Source organism: Lissotriton vulgaris, chromosome 8, assembly GCF_964263255.1.
Source record: "Lissotriton vulgaris chromosome 8, aLisVul1.2, whole genome shotgun sequence".
NCBI lineage: Eukaryota > Metazoa > Chordata > Amphibia > Caudata > Salamandridae > Lissotriton > Lissotriton vulgaris.
Genome location: NC_141696.1, coordinates 1,531,705,697 through 1,531,725,284, shown reverse-complemented (window position 1 = coordinate 1,531,725,284; position 19,588 = coordinate 1,531,705,697). Strand labels below are relative to the sequence as shown.

The 19,588-nt window shown below is 43.2% G+C and overlaps 3 non-coding genes across 3 annotated transcripts; all 3 read left to right on the top strand.

Annotated features, from left to right (window-relative positions):
- The first annotated feature begins 4,001 nt into the window (after nucleotides 1-4,001).
- On the top strand, nucleotides 4,002-4,074 carry TRNAF-GAA (transfer RNA phenylalanine (anticodon GAA)). The gene has a single exon. It is a non-coding gene; the product is annotated as a tRNA-Phe (tRNA).
- A 2,861-nt stretch (nucleotides 4,075-6,935) lies between these two features.
- On the top strand, nucleotides 6,936-7,008 carry TRNAF-GAA (transfer RNA phenylalanine (anticodon GAA)). Its single transcript has one exon. It is a non-coding gene; the product is annotated as a tRNA-Phe (tRNA).
- Nucleotides 7,009-18,033: 11,025 nt separating this feature from the next.
- On the top strand, nucleotides 18,034-18,106 carry TRNAF-GAA (transfer RNA phenylalanine (anticodon GAA)). Its single transcript has one exon. It is a non-coding gene; the product is annotated as a tRNA-Phe (tRNA).
- The last annotated feature ends 1,482 nt before the right edge of the window (nucleotides 18,107-19,588 follow it).

Here is a 19,588-nt window from a genome sequence, read left to right as displayed (position 1 = left end):
CAGTTGAGAGGTTCCTTGCTTCTAACAAAATAGGTCTTGGAATCAGCTGTAATACTTTTTCTCTATTCATCAAATTTTTTCCAACTGATCTACAACACAATCAATTTAACATAGACTTTGCTTTATGTCCTCCTTCTAAACTTGCTTCCACCTCTCTTACCTTCAGGTTTGACAATTAATATTTCCCATTTCATGCTTTTTTGTAAAGTAAACTCTTGTCTGCATTACCTTCCACTTCCCCTTGAACACAGATGTCAGTAGTCAGATGACATTGCTTACCTACTCATGCCAAATATATCTGGGTAATATAGTGCTAGTCCATTCAGAGTTAAAAAAACAACTACCTAACCTGGATCCCAAGAATGCTATTTGCCCATTGCACCAGTTAATTGCGGAATGATACAGGACTCCTTAAAACATATCTCTACCATATGAGGTTAAAAATCCAGGTTCTGCATCTATTTTGTTAAATGGTTTAAATTAAAGTATGAAGACCACAGCTATAAGCAGGCTGCAATAGCTCAGTTGGGAGAGCGTTAGACTGAAGATCTAAAGGTCCCTGGTTCAATCCCGGGTTTCGGCACAGTTGAGAGGTTCCTTGCTTCTAACAAAATAGGTCTTGGAATCAGCTGTAGTACTTTTTTCTCTATCAACATTTTTATCAACTGATCTACAAAATGATCAATTCAACATAGACTTTGCTTTCTGTCCTCCTTTTAAACTTTCTTCCACCTATCTTGCCTTCAGGTTTGACAATGAATGTTTCCCATTTCGTCCTTTTTTGTAAAGTAAACTCTTGTCTGCATCACATTCCACTTCCCCTTGAACACAGATGTCAGTAGTCAGATGACATTGCTTACCTACTCATGCCAAATATATCTAGGTAATATAGTGCTAGTCCATTCAGAGTTAAAAAAACAACTACCTAACCTGGATCCCAAAAATGCTATTTGCCCATTGCACCAGTTAATTGCGAAATGATACAGGACTCCTTAAAACATATCTCTACCATATGAGGTTAAAAATCCAGGTCCTGCATCTATTTTGTTAAATGGTTTAAATTAAAGTATGAAGACCACAGCTATAAGCAGGCTGCAATAGCTCAGTTGGGAGAGCGTTAGACTGAAGATCTAAAGGTCCCTGGTTCAATCCCGGGTTTCGGCACAGTCGAGAGGTTCCTTGCTTCTAACAAAATAGGTCTTGGAATCAGCTGTAGTACTTTTTCTCTATTCATCAAATTTTTTCCAACTGATCTACAACACAATCAATTTAACATAGACTTTGCTTTATGTCCTCCTTCTAAACTTGCTTCCACCTCTCTTACCTTCAGGTTTGACAATGAATATTTCCCATTTCATGCTTTTTTGTAAAGTAAACTCTTGTCTGCATTACCTTCCACTTCCCCTTGAACACAGATGTCAGTAGTCAGCTGACATTGCTTACCTACTCGTGCCAAATATATCTGGGTAATATAGTGCTAGTCCATTCAGAGTTAAAAAAGACAACTACCTAACCTGGATCCCAAAAATGCTATTTACCCATTGCACCAGTTAATTGCGGAATGATACAGGACTCCTTAAAACATATCTCACCATATGAGGTTAAAAATCCAGGTCCTGCATCTATTTTGTTAAATGGTTTAAATTAAAGTATGAAGACCACTGCTATAAGCAGGCCGAAATAGCTAAGTTGGGAGAGCGTTAGACTGAAGATCTAAAGGTCCCTGGTTCAATCCCGGTTGTCGGCACAGTTGAGAGGTTCCTTGCTTCTAACAAAATAGGTCTTGGAATCAGCTGTAGTACTTTTTTCTCTATCAACATTTTTATCAACTGATCTACAAAATGATCAATTCAACATAGACTTTGCTTTCTGTCCTCCTTTTAAACTTTCTTCCACCTATCTTGCCTTCAGGTTTGACTATGAATGTTTTCCATTTCGTCCTTTTTTGTAAAGTAAACTCTTGTCTGCATCACATTCCACTTCCCCTTGAACACAGATGTCAGTAGTCAGATGACATTGCTTACCTACTCATGCCAAATATATCTGGGTAATATAGTGCTAGTCCATTCAGAGTTAAAAAAACAACTACCTAACCTGGACCCCAAAAATGCTATTTACCCATTGCACCAGTTAACTGGGGAATGATACAGGACTCCTTAAAACATATCTCTACCATATGAGTTAAAAATCCAGGTCCTGCATCTATTTTGTTAAATAGTTCAAATTAAAGTATGAAGACCCCAGCTAACAGAAGGCTGAAATAGCTCAGTTGGGAGAGCGTTAGACTGAAGATCTAAAGGTCCCTGGTTCAGTCCTGGGTTTCGGCACAGTTGAGAGGTTCCTTGCTTCTAACAAAATAGGTCTTGGAATCAGCTGTAGTTCTTTTTCTCTATTCATCAAATTTTTTCCAACTGATCTACAACACAATCAATTTAACATAGACTTTGCTTTATGTCCTCCTTCTAAACTTGCTTCCACCTCTCTTACCTTCAGGTTTGACAATGAATATTTCCCATTTCATGCTTTTTTGTAAAGTAAACTCTTGTCTGCATTACCTTCCACTTCCCCTTGAACACAGATGTCAGTAGTCAGATGACATTGCTTACCTACTCATGCCAAATATATCTGGGTAATATAGTGCTAGTCCATTCAGAGTTAAAAAAACAACTACCTAACCTGGATCCCAAGAATGCTATTTGCCCATTGCACCAGTTAATTGCGGAATGATACAGGACTCCTTAAAACATATCTCTACCATATGAGGTTAAAAATCCAGGTTCTGCATCTATTTTGTTAAATGGTTTAAATTAAAGTATGAAGACCACAGCTATAAGCAGGCTGCAATAGCTCAGTTGGGAGAGCGTTAGACTGAAGATCTAAAGGTCCCTGGTTCAATCCCGGGTTTCGGCACAGTTGAGAGGTTCCTTGCTTCTAACAAAATAGGTCTTGGAATCAGCTGTAGTACTTTTTTCTCTATCAACATTTTTATCAACTGATCTACAAAATGATCAATTCAACATAGACTTTGCTTTCTGTCCTCCTTTTAAACTTTCTTCCACCTATCTTGCCTTCAGGTTTGACAATGAATGTTTCCCATTTCGTCCTTTTTTGTAAAGTAAACTCTTGTCTGCATCACATTCCACTTCCCCTTGAACACAGATGTCAGTAGTCAGATGACATTGCTTACCTACTCATGCCAAATATATCTAGGTAATATAGTGCTAGTCCATTCAGAGTTAAAAAAACAACTACCTAACCTGGATCCCAAAAATGCTATTTGCCCATTGCACCAGTTAATTGCGAAATGATACAGGACTCCTTAAAACATATCTCTACCATATGAGGTTAAAAATCCAGGTCCTGCATCTATTCTGTTAAATGGTTTAAATTAAAGTATGAAGACCACAGCTATAAGCAGGCTGCAATAGCTCAGTTGGGAGAGCGTTAGACTGAAGATCTAAAGGTCCCTGGTTCAGTCCTGGGTTTCGGCACAGTTGAGAGGTTCCTTGCTTCTAACAAAATAGGTCTTGGAATCAGCTGTAGTTCTTTTTCTCTATTCATCAAATTTTTTCCAACTGATCTACAACACAATCAATTTAACATAGACTTTGCTTTATGTCCTCCTTCTAAACTTGCTTCCACCTCTCTTACCTTCAGGTTTGACAATGAATATTTCCCATTTCATGCTTTTTTGTAAAGTAAACTCTTGTCTGCATTACCTTCCACTTCCCCTTGAACACAGATGTCAGTAGTCAGATGACATTGCTTACCTACTCATGCCAAATATATCTGGGTAATATAGTGCTAGTCCATTCAGAGTTAAAAAAACAACTACCTAACCTGGATCCCAAAAATGCTATTTACCCATTGCACCAGTTAATTGCGGAATGATACAGGACTCCTTAAAACATATCTCTACCATATGAGGTTAAAAATCCAGGTCCTGCATCTATTTTGTTAAATGGTTTAAATTGAAGTATGAAGACCACAGCTATAAGCAGGCCGAAATAGCTCAGTTGGGAGAGCGTTAGACTGAAGATCTAAAGGTCCCTGGTTCAATCCCGGGTTTCGGCACAGTTGAGAGGTTCCTTGCTTCTAACAAAATAGGTCTTGGAATCAGCTGTAGTACTTTTTCTCTATTCATCAAATTTTTTCCAACTGATCTACAACACAATCAATTTAACATAGACTTTGCTTTATGTCCTCCTTCTAAACTTGCTTCCACCTCTCTTACCTTCAGGTTTGACAATGAATATTTCCCATTTCATGCTTTTTTGTAAAGTAAACTCTTGTCTGCATTACCTTCCACTTCCCCTTGAACACAGATGTCAGTAGTCAGATGACATTGCTTACCTACTCATGCCAAATATATCTGGGTAATATAGTGCTAGTCCATTCAGAGTTAAAAAAACAACTACCTAACCTGGATCCCAAAAATGCTATTTGCCCATTGCACCAGTTAATTGCGGAATGATACAGGACTCCTTAAAACATATCTCTACCATATGAGGTTAAAAATCCAGGTCCTGCATCTATTTTGTTAAATGGTTTAAATTAAAGTATGAAGACCACAGCTATAAGCAGGCCGCAATATCTCAGTTGGGAGAGTGTTAGACTGAAGATCTAAAGGTCCCTGGTTCAATCCTGGGTTTCGGCACAGTTGAGAGGTTCCTTGCTTCTAACAAAATAGGTCTTGGAATCAGCTGTAGTACTTTTTTCTCTATTAACATTTTTATCAACTGATCTACAAAATGATCAATTCAACATAGACTTTGCTTTCTGTCCTCCTTTTAAACTTTCTTCCACCTATCTTGCCTTCAGGTTTGACAATGAATGTTTCCCATTTCGTCCTTTTTTGTAAAGTAAACTCTTGTCTGCATCACATTCCACTTCCCCTTGAACACAGATGTCAGTAGTCAGATGACATTGCTTACCTACTCATGCCAAATATATCTAGGTAATATAGTGCTAGTCCATTCAGAGTTAAAAAAACAACTACCTAACCTGGATCCCAAAAATGCTATTTACCGATTGCACCAGTTAACTGGGGAATGATACAGGACTCCTCCAAACATATCTCTACCATTTGAGGTTAAAAATCCAGGTCCTGCATCTATTTTGTTAAATGGTTCAAATTAAAGTATGAAGACCCCAGCTATCAGAAGGCCGAAATAGCTCAGTTGGGAAGGCCGAAATAGCTCAGTTGGGAGAGCGTTAGACTGAAGATCTAAAGGTCCCTGGTTCATTCCCGGGTTTCGTCACAGTTGAGAGGTTCCTTGCTTCTAACAAAATAGGTTTTGGAATCAGCTGTAGTACTTTTTCTCTATTCATCAAATTTTTTCCAACTGATCTACAACACAATCAATTTAACATAGACTTTGCTTTATATCCTCCTTCTAAACTTGCTTCCACCTCTCTTACCTTCAGGTTTGACAATGAATATTTCCCATTTCATGCTTTTTTGTAAAGTAAACTCTTGTCTGCATTACCTTCCACTTCCCCTTGAACACAGATGTCAGTAGTCAGATGACATTGCTTACCTACTCATGCCAAATATATCTGGGTAATATAGTGCTAGTCCATTCAGAGTTAAAAAAACAACTACCTAACCTGGATCCCAAAAATGCTATTTACCCATTGCACCAGTTAATTGCAGAATGATACAGGACTCCTTAAAACATATCTCTACCATATGAGGTTAAAAATCCAGGTCCTGCATCTATTTTGTTAAATGGTTTAAATTAAAGTATGAAGACCACAGCTATAAGCAGGCCGAAAAAGCTAAGTTGGGAGAGCGTTAGACTGAAGATCTAAAGGTCCCTGGTTCAATCCCGGGTTTCGGCACAGTTGAGAGGTTCCTTGCTTCTAACAAAATAGGTCTTGGAATCAGCTGTAGTACTTTTTTGTCTATCAACATTTTTATCAACTGATCTACAAAATGATCAATTCAACATAGACTTTGCTTTCTGTCCTCCTTTTAAACTTTCTTCCACCTATCTTGCCTTCAGGTTTGACTATGAATGTTTCCCATTTCGTCCTTTTTTGTAAAGTAAACTCTTGTCTGCATCACATTCCACTTCCCCTTGAACACAGATGTCAGTAGTCAGATGACATTGCTTACCTACTCATGCCAAATATATCTGGGTAATATAGTGCTACTCCATTCAGAGTTAAAAAAACAACTACCTAACCTGGATCCCAAAAATGCTATTTACCCATTGCACCAGTTAACTGGGGAATGATACAGGACTCCTTAAAACATATCTCTACCATATGAGGTTAAAAATCCAGGTCCTGCATCTATTTTGTTAAATGGTTCAAATTAAAGTATGAAGACCCCAGCTATCAGAAGGCCGGAATAGCTCAGTTGGGAGAACGTTAGACTGAAGATCTAAAGGTCCCTGGTTCAATCCCGGGTTTCGGCACAGTCGAGAGGTTCCTTGCTTCTAACAAAATAGGTGTTGGAATCAGCTGTAGTACTTTTTCTCTATTCATCAAATTTTTTCCAACTGATCTACAACACAATCAATTTAACATAGACTTTGCTTTATGTCCTCCTTCTAAACTTGCTTCCACCTCTCTTACCTTCAGGTTTGACAATGAATATTTCCCATTTCATGCTTTTTTGTAAAGTAAACTCTTGTCTGCATTACCTTCCACTTCCCCTTGAACACAGATGTCAGTAGTCAGCTGACATTGCTTACCTACTCATGCCAAATATATCTGGGTAATATAGTGCTAGTCCATTCAGAGTTAAAAAAACAACTACCTAACCTGGATCCCAAAAATGCTATTTACCGATTGCACCAGTTAACTGGGGAATGATACAGGACTCCTCCAAACATATCTCTACCATATGAGGTTAAAAATCCAGGTCCTGCATCTATTTTGTTAAATGGTTCAAATTAAAGTATGAAGACCCCAGCTATCAGAAGGCCGAAATAGCTCAGTTGGGAGAGCGTTAGACTGAAGATCTAAAGGTCCCTGGTTCAATCCCGGGTTTCGGCACAGTTGAGAGGTTCCTTGCTTCTAACAAAATAGCTTTTGGAATCAGCTGTAGTACTTTTTCTCTATTCATCAAATTTTTTCCAACTGATCTACAACACAATCAATTTAACATAGACTTTGCTTTATATCCTCTTTCTAAACTTGCTTCCACCTCTCCTACCTTCAGGTTTGACAATGAATATTTCCCATTTCATGCTTTTTTGTAAAGTAAACTCTTGTCTGCATTACATTCCACTTCCCCTTGAACACAGATGTCAGTAGTCAGATGACATTGCTTACCTACTCATGCATAATATATCTGGGTAATATAGTGCTAGCCCATTCAGAGTTAAAAAAACAACTACCTAACCTGGATCCCAAAAATGCTGTTTACCCATTGCACCAGTTAACTGGGGAATGATACAGGACTCCTTAAAACATATCTCTACCATATGAGGTTAAAAATCCAGGTCCTGCATCTATTTTGTTAAATGGTTCAAATCAAAGTATGAAGACCTCAGATATCAGCAGGCCGAAATAGCTCATTTGGAAGAGTGTTAGACTGAAGATCTAAAGGTCCCTGGTTCAATCCCGGGTTTCGGCACTGTTGAGAGGTTCTTTGCTTCTAACAAAATAGGTCTTGGAATCAGCTGTAGTACTTTTTCTGTATTCATCAAATTGTTTCCAACTGATCTACAACACAATCAACATAGACTTTGCTTTCTGTCCTCCTTCTAGACTTGCTTCCACCTCTCTTGCCTTCAGGTTTTACTATGAATGTTTCCCATGTCATGCTTTTTTGTAAAGTAAACTCTTGTCTGCATTACCTTCCACTTCCCCTTGAACACAGATGTCAGTAGTCAGATGACATTGCTTACCTACTCATGCCAAATATATCTGGGTAATATAGTGCTAGTACATTCAGAGTTAAAAAAACAACTACCTAACCTGGATCCCAAAAATGCTATTTACCCATTGCACCAGTTAATTGCGGAATGATACAGGACTCCTTAAAACATATCTCACCATATGAGGTTAAAAATCCAGGTCCTGCATCTATTTTGTTAAATGGTTTAAATTAAAGTATGAAGACCACAGCTATAAGCAGGCCGAAATAGCTAAGTTGGGAGAGCGTTAGACTGAAGATCTAAAGGTCCCTGGTTCAATACCCGTTGTCGGCACAGTTGAGAGGTTCCTTGCTTCTAACAAAATAGGTCTTGGAATCAGCTGTAGTACTTTTTTCTCTATCAACATTTTTATCAACTGATCTACAAAATGATCAATTCAACATAGACTTTGCTTTCTGTCCTCCTTTTAAACTTTCTTCCACCTATCTTGCCTTCAGGTTTGACTATGAATGTTTTCCATTTCGTCCTTTTTTGTAAAGTAAACTCTTATCTGCATCACATTCCACTTCCCCTTGAACACAGATGTCAGTAGTCAGATGACATTGCTTAACTACTCATGCCAAATATATCTGGGTAATATAGTGCTAGTCCATTCAGAGTTAAAAAAACAACTACCTAACCTGGATCCCAAAAATGCTATTTACCCATTGCACCAGTTAACTGGGGAATGATACAGGACTCCTTAAAACATATCTCTACCATATGAGGTTAAAAATCCAGGTCCTGCATCTATTTTGTTAAATGGTTCAAATTAAAGTATGAAGACCCCAGCTATCAGAAGGCCGAAATAGCTCAGTTGGGAGAGCGTTAGACTGAAGATCTAAAGGTCCCTGGTTCAATCCTGGGTTTCGGCACAGTTGAGAGGTTCCTTGCTTCTAACAAAATAGGTCTTGGAATCAGCTGTAGTTCTTTTTCTCTATTCATCACATTTTTTCCAACTGATCTACAACACAATCAATTTAACATAGACTTTGCTTTATGTCCTCCTTCTAAACTTGCTTCCACCTCTCTTACCTTCAGGTTTGACAATGAATATTTCCCATTTCATGCTTTTTTGTAAAGTAAACTCTTATCTGCATTACCTTCCACTTCCCCTTGAACACAGATGTCAGTAGTCAGATGACATTGCTTACCTACTCATGCCAAATATATCTGGGTAATATAGTGCTAGTCCATTCAGAGTTAAAAAAACAACTACCTAACCTAGATCCCAAAAATGCTATTTACCCATTGCACCAGTTAATTGCGGAATGATGCAGGACTCCTTAAAACATATCTCTACCATATGAGGTTAAAAATCCAGGCCCTGCATCTATTTTGTTAAATGGTTCAAATTAAAGTATGAAGACCACAGATATCAGCAGGCCGAAATAGCTCAGTTGGCAGAGTGTTAGACTGAAGATCTAAAGGTCCCTGGTTCAATCCCGGGTTTCGGCACAGTTGAGAGGTTCTTTGCTTCTAACAAAATAGGTCTTGGAATCAGCTGTAGTCCTTTTTCTGTATTCATCCAATTTTTTTAACTGATCTACAACACAATCAATTTAACATAGACTTTGCTTGCTGTCCTCCTTCTAGACTTGCTTCCACCTCTCTTACCTTCAGGTTTGACAATGAATATTTCCCATTTCATGCTTTTTTGTAAAGTAAACTCTTGTCTGCATTACCTTCCACTTCCCCTTGAACACAGATGTCAGTAGTCAGATGACATTGCTTACCTACTCATGCCAAATATATCTGGGTAATATAGTGCTAGTACATTCAGAGTTAAAAAAACAACTACCTACCTGGATCCCAAAAATGCTATTTGCCCATTGCACCAGTTAATTGCGGAATGATACAGGACTCCTGGAAAGGGGCGACCATTGGGTCCCCCCGAACGTATGGTGGAGTACCACGATCCCCCCGGGAAGCCATCTTGGGCGGGTGGCGAGTCTCGGCTGGTATGCCCGAAGCGGCGTAGCTGGGGCGCGCCTTTTCCCGCCCTGGAGTGGGCTGTCCTAGACACGGACGCGACCGGCCACGCCCACGGAGGCAGGCGGGGGCGGGTTTACGCCCGCCCTGAAGACGGATCAAAGGAGCAACAAGCCAAGAAAGTTTCCTCTTGTTCCTGTGCTCTGAAGCTGCACCTCCCCGCTGCACGTGAGCTCGAGACGGAACGAAGAGCCAATTTTGAGCGTGGTAATCTTTCTTTTTGTCTTACAGATACGCTGTCGGAGAATGCCTAAGAAAGTTGGAAAGCGAATGACTACCGACCAGATGCTGCGTATACTTATGAAAGAGGTGACCGATCTGAAGAAGCGGATGGCGGATAAAGACGGGGAAGGGGGACCGAAACGTCCGTTGCCAGGAGCAGCTCCGGGAGGAAAAGGCAAGAGGCCCAGAAGGGGAGCAGCTGGGGGGGACATCCCGGTTCCCTGTGCCCCACTTGAAGAGCCAACTCCGGTGCCGGCAGAGGGGAATCCGATTCCCGTGGTGGTCACCCGCGTGTCCGGTGAGGATATGCCGCCTGAGTTGGCAGCACAATTAGCAGCGTGGTTGGGGAAAGATAGCGAGGGCACCACGGCTGACGACGCACGTGTGTTGATGAAGCAACTGCGTGAAACGAGGGAGGCGGCGAAGACAGCATCGCCAGTTATCACGCCGGCTGCGGCAGTAGAAAAACCACCAGGAACAGGTCGAGCCGCAGATACAGCTTCTGGTTCAGGTAAGCGGCCATTGCCGATTGCGAGGGATGAGTCTGCACCTTCACGAAGGGAAAGGTTGGGTCAACATGTCCCTCTGGCTATTAAGGAGAAGATATGGGCAAATGAGTATATAAACATCTTCTCGTTGCTTACCGATCATTATGAGATGGAGCATGTTAAAAGCCAGAAGGAACTCATGCATCCGAGTGTTTGGCGTGCAAAGATGGCCGCCTTTAAAGTTGATGAAAACATTGGCACTTGGGGCAAGGCGTGGGGAATTTTTACCTCCATCATGGGCGAACGTAGACCCGAGTTGCTGTCCGAGTTGCCGATATACCAGACACGGATCATGGAATATTCCGTAGCATATGGGGGCAATCAGTGGTTCTGTTACGATAACATTTTTAGGAAAGCAAAGGAACACGATAAAAATCTAACTTGGGATTGTTATGATTCTGTGTCATGGTCAAAAATGGAGAGTACTGGTATGTTAAAAGTGCCATTAGTAGGGAGCAACGGGGGTGAATCTTCCCGCCAATATGCTGGGACCCCCTTTCGATCGGGTTCAGGTAACGAGTACCAATCGAGGCCGAACGGCAATGCAGGTAAAAGGGGGATTTGTTGGAACTTCAACAGGGGGAAATGTACGAGGCCCCAGGGGTCATGCAAATTCCGTCACGAATGTGGTGGGTGTGGGCAGTCATCCCATCCCGAGTCCATGTGCAGAGCCAAAACGGGTGATAACGGGGGTAAAGGAGGCGCCAAACAGGTCTGAAATAGTCCGAGGGGCGCCTTTACCTACTCCGGTTGATACCATGGCAATGATTCCTTGGCTCAGCGAGTACCCGGATCACGCTTCCGCTGGGGTGTTGCGGAACGGGTTTTCATATGGTTTCCGCATCCCAGTGGGGGAGTTTCAGGGTGTACGGAAATGTAAAAATCAAATATCGGTCTTGCAACATACGACTGTGGTTCAGGAAAAGATTGGGAAGGAGGTTACTCGAGGGCGAGTCGCAGGTCCATTTGTCGAGCCACCGTGTGCTAACTTTGTTTGTTCTCCTTTGGGGGTGGTCCCTAAGAAGGACCCGGGTGAGTTCCGATTGATACATAATTTATCAGCCCCACGTGGTCTGTCCGTAAATGATGCAATAGACCCGGATGTGTGTTCGGTGCGGTACGCATCTTTCGATGAGGCCGTTACCATGTTGAATCGCCTAGGGCCCGGGGCGCGGATGGCGAAGTCAGATATTGAGTCAGCGTTCCGGTTGCTCCCGGTACACCCAGACGATCAGCGTCTCCTTGGTTTCATGTTTCAGGGTCAGTATTACATGGATAAATGTATGCCAATGGGTTGCTCTATTTCTTGTGCCTATTTTGAGAAGTTCAGTTGTTTTCTGCAATGGGTCTTCACAAAGAAGACAGGTTTTCCGCATGTCATGCATTATCTCGATGATTTTTTGTTTCTGGGGGCGGCCGGGGTTCCGGAATGTGGACAGGCTTTGAATGAATTTTGTACCTTAATGAAGCATTTCGGTGTGCCATTGGCACCAGGTAAGACTGTGGGTCCCTCAACTTGCCTCGAGTTCCTAGGGATCGAGCTCGACTCTGTGGAAGGTTGTTTTAGATTACCTAGAGAGAAGGTGATAATATTCAGGGCAGCCCTGGAAACTTGTATTAGCGAGTCCAAGGTCAGGCTGCATCAGTTACAACAATTGGTGGGACAGCTGAATTTTGCCCTGAGAGTCATGCCGATGGCCCGCCCCTTTTCTCGCTCGATCGCTCAGGCCATGGTCGGCCTGAAGGAGGGTCATCATCGCACAAGGTTATCGGCTGAGGTTCGTCAGGATATGCGCATTTGGTTGGCATTTCTGGCGGATTTCAATGGTCGAATTGTCTGGAACAAACCGGCGGTGTCCTCCGAGGAGCTGGGGCTGTGGACAGATTCGGCAGGGAGTGCTGGTTTTGGTGCCATATTCGGCACACGATGGTCGGCTCAAAAATGGCCGTTATGGTGGCATGAGTGTGGACTGACAAGTAACATTGCCTTTTTGGAACTGTTTCCCATTCTGGTGGCCCTGAAAACTTGGCCCGAGGGGTTCAGAGATCACTCTGTGGTGTTCTGGTCTGATAACATGACCGTGGTTGAGTGTATCAACAGCCAGGCAGCACGATGCAAATAGATCCTGAGATTGCTCAAGGAAATTGTGTTATTGTGTATGCAGTTGAACGTACTATTCAAAGCAAGACATGTACCAGGGGTAATGAATAAGGCAGCTGATGCGCTTTCTCGTTTTCGTATGCAGGCCTTCTGGGGTTTTCTGCCCACAGCGGACCCGGTGGCAGCACCCTTTCCCGAAGCTCTCTGGTCTCTCGGTGCCCCGACTTACAGAACCTCGTGGGAGAGAGTTTAGCACCCAGGACGAGGAAGGCATACCAAGGGGCGTTCCGATCCTACTGGGCCTTTGTGGGGGATGCTAGGAGGGAGCGTTGGGGCCAGGAAGACTTAGTAGTCGATTTTCTGCTGTCCTTACATCGGGCAGGCAAATCAGTGGCTACGGCCCAGAGGCATCGAGCCGCCATTTCCTTTATGGCAAGGGCTCATGGGATCCAGGACCCGACTGCGTCTTTTGTTGTGCAAAAGGCGCTACGTGGGTGGCAACGCCTTGAGGGTCGCAGAGTAGATGAAAGGCGCCCGATAGGTCTGGATAGGTTGGCTTTGTTGTTATCTGTACTTCCTGCAACATGTTCATCCCAGTATGAAGCAGTGTTATTCCGAGCCGCTTTTTTGCTAGCATTCCATGGAGCTATGCGGGTAAGCGAGTTAGTGGCAAGGAACAAGCAGGATACCTTGGGGGGACTGTGCCGAGAGCACGTTCAGGTCAGGGGGGAGACAATGATTGTCTCGTTTGTCAAGTCCAAGACCGATCAGGGTTCGATGGGGGACTGCATAGTGATACAAAGGATTCCCGGGTCATCCATGTGCCCGGTGAGGTGCGTTGAGGAATATTTAGCGCAAAGGGAGGCATCATGGGGGGGGACCTTGTTGAGACACGCTGACGCCACCCCACTGACGAGGTTTCAGTTTCAGCGGGTGCTTGCGATGTCGATTTCTGCCGCGGGCCTCAACCCCGGCGAGTTTGGGACCCATTCCTTTCGGATAGGGGCTGCTACTGAGGCTACAGCCAGGGGTCTGAATGTCGATCAAGTAAAACGTGTGGGGCGTTGGTCCTCGGATTGTTATAAAAGGTATGTGCGGTTGCACATGTTGTGAAGCTGTAATGATGTACTCACGCTTCTTGTTTTGTTTGCTTTCAGTTGCGCAAGCCTACGAGGCGGGGCGGACTGTGCAGTCGACCCGACACCTGGGGACCAGCGGTCAGACATCACCGGCTGTGAAAAAGGAGGTGTGGGTCGTGGGCCACTCATACGTGAGGCGTGCCGCGGACGTATTCAAAGCAGGTGACATGATTCACGTGGCTGGGGAATACGGGTACAGTGTGTCCTTCTACGGAAAGGGCGGGCTCTGTATTGACCAGTTTCAATCATTTTTTGAGGGTTTGTTGAATTTGAATTTGAATTTAAAAACATTTCTATAGCGCACTTTTACCATGCGGTTTCATGGCGCTGTGGGATTGTGAGAAGCGGGCAGGAGCAGAGGGCAGGGCAGAGTTTGTTAGGGCGGACAAGGTCACCGCCGTCTATAATCATAGTCCATCTTGGGGGCAATGATTTGGTAGCCACTGGTAGACGACTTCTTCTTGAGGCAATGCTTTCCACAGTAAGTTGGTTGGCAAGAAGAGTTCCAGGGTGCACAATTGCATGGTCCCATATGATCCCACGAAAAGTGTGGCGGGGGGCTATTTCGGTTTCTGCTCTGAATCATTCGGTAAGGAAAATTAATAACAAAGTGAGTAGATTGTTTCGTTCAAGTACACTGCATTCTGTTTCGCATGGTTGTATTAAAGGGGACAGTATGTATTTGGGGGACGGTGTTCATTTGTCCCGGGTGGGGAATGAGTGACTCATAGGAGACCTCATAGCTTGGTTAAAGAGTTTATGACATGACCTTTAGGCAGGAGTGTTGTGGGGGGTCCGGATAGCCGGTCAACTATCCGGCCTGTGGCGGTAAGGTCATGATCGGTGAGCAGTAATTGGAAGATCCCTATGGGGGGGCGTCACCCATTACGGATGGGAACGCTCGGGGGAGGTGGCCATTGGCCCCTCAACGGGGAGGCGGTCCCGTCTAAGGATAGGCCGCCGGAAGGAAAGGAAAGGTGGTCAAGGCCCCTTCCTGGATAGGAGGGGCTACGGGCCCTCCTTGGGAATTTCCCGGGGCCAGGACATCTGCGACGGCAGATGTGGTAAGTTGTGTGGGGTTCGGGAGGGGGGTTTACGCTACCTTCTAGACACCTCACACGAGTCCTCGGACGACCGTTAAATGGCGTCGAGTTAATTGGGGCCCCCGTCAAGTCAAGGGAAATTGGTATGTGCACGTGAGGTATGACTCTGTGCGGTTGGTCCCCTCACAAGTGAGGGTGATATTTATGGTTAGGGATCTGACACCGGTTACGACCTTGCCGTTGGCCCTTAACGTTAGGATGTACAATTTCAAGTCAAATGTTTTGTAGGATGTTAGTTCGGCTAGGAGAACCTTTGTATTAGAGATCTGTTAAGGTTAGCCAAACATCGTAATGTGGAAATGAAATTGTACATAATATGAAACTGTTATTTTAATGTTTTGATTTTGTTTCATATTTTAATAAATACGGCCGGGAGGGTCACTCCCTCCCGCCTTCCAAAAGTTCAGAACCATTTCCGGTTTCCCATCCTTGGGGATTGTGTTGAGAGGGGGTGGCGGGTATCTCAGCCATATGGAAAGGGGCGACCATTCGGTCCCCCCGAACGTATGGTGGAGTACCACGATCCCCCCGGGAAGCCATCTTGGGCGGGAGGCGAGTCTCGGCTGGTATGCCCGAAGCGGCGTAGCCGGGGCGCGCCTTTTCCCGCCCTGGAGTGGGCTGTCCTAGACACGGACGCGACCGGCCACGCCCACGGAGGCAGGCGGGGGCGGGTTTACGCCCGCCCTGAAGACGGATAAAAGGAGCAACAAGCCAAGAAAGCTTCCTCTTGTTCCTGTGCACTGAAGCTGCACCTCCCCGCTGCACGTGAGCTCGAGACGGAACGAAGAGCCAATTTTGACCCACCCACCAGCCCCTGAGGACAGCTAGTTGTTTTGAATAAAGTTTCGATGTGGTAACTCTATTTCTTTCAGGTTGTGATGATTGTCGTGATATTTTGAATATGCAATAAAGATGGTCACTTTCCAGATGTGGTTGCAAATAAAGTACTTGCCTAGTGTTGATCGGTAATCATGCTTATAATAAGTTATAATTGTTTTGTAATGTAGTAATTTAGGTAGATTTGTCGTATTTATTGTCGGGCGGTAAGGTCATGATCGGTGAGCAGTAATTGGAAGATCCCTATGGGGGGGCGTCACCCATTACGGATGGGAACGCTCGGGGGAGGTGGCCATTGGCCCCTCAACGGGGAGGCGGTCCCGTCTAAGGATAGGCCGCCGGAAGGAAAGGAAAGGTGGTCAAGGCCCCTTCCTGGATAGGAGGGGCTACGGGCCCTCCTGGGGAATTTCCCGGGGCCAGGACATCTGCGACGGCAGATGTGGTAAGTTGTGTGGGGTTCGGGAGGGGGGTTTACGCTACCTTCTAGACACCTCACACGAGTCCTCGGACGACCGTTAAATGGCGTCGAGTTAATTGGGGCCCCCGTCAAGTCAAGGGAAATTGGTATGTGCACGTGAGGTACGACTCTGTGCGGTTGGTCCCCTCACAAGTGAGGGTGATATTTATGGTTAGGGATCTGACACCGGTTACGACCTTGCCGTTGGCCCTTAACGTTAGGATGTACAATTTCAAGTCAAATGTTTTGTAGGATGTTAGTTCGGATAGGAGAGCCTTTGTATTAGAGATCTGTTAAGGTTAGCCAAACATCGTAATGTGGAAATGAAATTGTACATAATATGAAACTGTTATTTTAATGTTTTGATTTTGTTTCATATTTTAATAAATACGGCCGGGAGGGTCACTCCCTCCCGCCTTCCAAAAGTTCAGAACCGTTTCCGGTTTCCCATCCTTGGGGATTGTGTTGAGAGGGGGTGGCGGGTATCTCAGCCATATTAAAACATATCTCTACCATATGAGGTTAAAAATCCAGGTCCTGCATCTATTTTGTTAAATGGTTTAAATTAAAGTATGAAGACCACAGCTGTAAGCAGGCCGCAATATCTCAGTTGGGAGAGTGTTAGACTGAAGATCTAAAGGTTCCTGGTTCAATCCTGGGTTTTGGCACAGTTGAGAGGTTCCTTGCTTCTAACAAAATAGGTCTTGGAATCAGCTGTAGTACTTTTTTCTCTATTAACATTTTTATCAACTGATCTACAAAATGATCAATTCAACATAGACTTTGCTTTCTGTCCTCCTTTTAAACTTTCTTCCACCTATCTTGCCTTCAGGTTTGACTATGAATGTTTTCCATTTTGTCCTTTTCTGTAAAGTAAACTCTTGTCTGCATCACATTCCACTTCCCCTTGAACACAGATGTCAGTAGTCAGATGACATTGCTTACCTACTCATGCCAAATATATCTGGGTAATATAGTGCTAGTCCATTCAGAGTTAAAAAAAACAACTACCTAACCTGGATCCCAAAAATGCTATTTACCCATTGCACCAGTTAACTGGGGAATGATACAGGACTCCTTAAAACATATCTCTACCATATGAGGTTAAAAATCCAGGTCCTGCATCTATTTTGTTAAATGGTTCAAATTAAAGTATGAAGATCCCAGCTATCAGAAGGCCGAAATAGCTCAGTTGGGAGAGCGTTAGACTGAAGATCTAAAGGTCCCTGGTTCAATCCTGGGTTTCGACATAGTTGAGAGGTTCCTTGCTTCTAACAAAATAGGTCTTGGAATCAGCTGTAGTTCTTTTTCTCTATTCATCAAATTTTTTCCAACTGATCTACAACACAATCAATTTAACATAGACTTTGCTTTATGTCCTCCTTCTAAACTTGCTTCCACCTCTCTTACCTTCAGGTTTGACAATGAATATTTCCCATTTCATGCTTTTTTGTAAAGTAAACTCTTGTCTGCATTACCTTCCACTTCCCCTTGAACACAGATGTCAGTAGTCAGATGACATTGCTTACCTACTCATGCCAAATATATCTGGGTAATATAGTGCTAGTCCATTCAGAGTTAAAAAAACAACTACCTAACCTGGATCCCAAAAATGCTATTTACCCATTGCACCAGTTAATTGCGGAATGATACAGGACTCCTTAAAACATATCTCTACCATATGAGGTTAAAAATCCAGGTCCTGCATCTATTTTGTTAAATCGTTTAAATTAAAGTATGAAGACCACAGCTATAAGCAGGCCGAAATAGCTCAGTTGGGAGAGCGTTAGACTGAAGATCTAAAGGTCCCTGGTTCAATCCCGGGTTTCGGCACAGTTGAGAGGTTCCTTGCTTCTAACAAAATAGGTCTTGGAATCAGCTGTAGTACTTTTTCTCTATTCATCAAATTTTTTCCAACTGATCTACAACACAATCAATTTAACATAGACTTTGCTTTATGTCCTCCTTCTAAACTTGCTTCCACCTCTCTTACCTTCAGGTTTGACAATGAATATTTCCCATTTCATGCTTTTTTGTAAAGTAAACTCTTGTCTGCATTACCTTCCACTTCCCCTTGAACACAGATGTCAGTAGTCAGATGACATTGCTTACCTACTCATGCCAAATATATCTGGGTAATATAGTGCTAGTCCATTCAGAGTTAAAAAAACAACTACCTAACCTGGATCCCAAAAATGCTATTTGCCCATTGCACCAGTTAATTGCGGAATGATACAGGACTCCTTAAAACATATCTCTACCATATGAGGTTAAAAATCCAGGTCCTGCATCTATTTTGTTAAATGGTTTAAATTAAAGTATGAAGACCACAGCTGTAAGCAGGCCGCAATATCTCAGTTGGGAGAGTGTTAGACTGAAGATCTAAAGGTCCCTGGTTCAATCCTGGGTTTCAGCACAGTTGAGAGGTTCCTTGCTTCTAACAAAATAGGTCTTGGAATCAGCTGTAGTACTTTTTTCTCTATCAACATTTTTATCAACTGATCTACAAAATGATCAATTCAACATAGACTTTGCTTTCTGTCCTCCTTTTAAACTTTCTTCCACCTATCTTGCCTTCAGGTTTGACAATGAATGTTTCCCATTTCGTCCTTTTTTGTAAAGTAAACTCTTGTCTGCATCACATTCCACTTCCCCTTGAACACAGATGTCAGTAGTCAGATGACATTGCTTACCTACTCATGCCAAATATATCTAGGTAATATAGTGCTAGTCCATTCAGAGTTAAAAAAACAACTACCTAACCTGGATCCCAAAAATGCTATTTACCCATTGCACCAGTTAACTGGGGAATGATACAGGACTCCTTAAAACATATCTCTACCATATGAGGTTAAAAATCCAGGTCCTGCATCTATTTTGTTAAATGGTTCAAATTAAAGTATGAAGACCCCAGCTATCAGAAGGACGAAATAGCTCAGTTGGGAGAGCGTTAGACTGAAGATCTAAAGGTACGTGGTTCAATCCCGGGTTTCGGCACAGTTGAGAGGTTCCTTGCTTCTAACAAAATAGGTCTTGGAATCAGCTGTAGTACTTTTTCTCTATTCATCAAATTTTTTCCAACTGATCTACAACACAATCAATTTAACATAGACTTTGCTTTATGTCCTCCTTCTAAACTTGCTTCCACCTCTCTTACCTTCAGGTTTGACAATGAATATTTCCCGTTTCATGCTTTTTTGTAAAGTAAACTCTTGTCTGCATTACCTTCCACTTCCCCTTGAACACAGATGTCAGTAGTCAGATGACATTGCTTACCTACTCATGCCAAATATATCTGGGTAATATAGTGCTAGT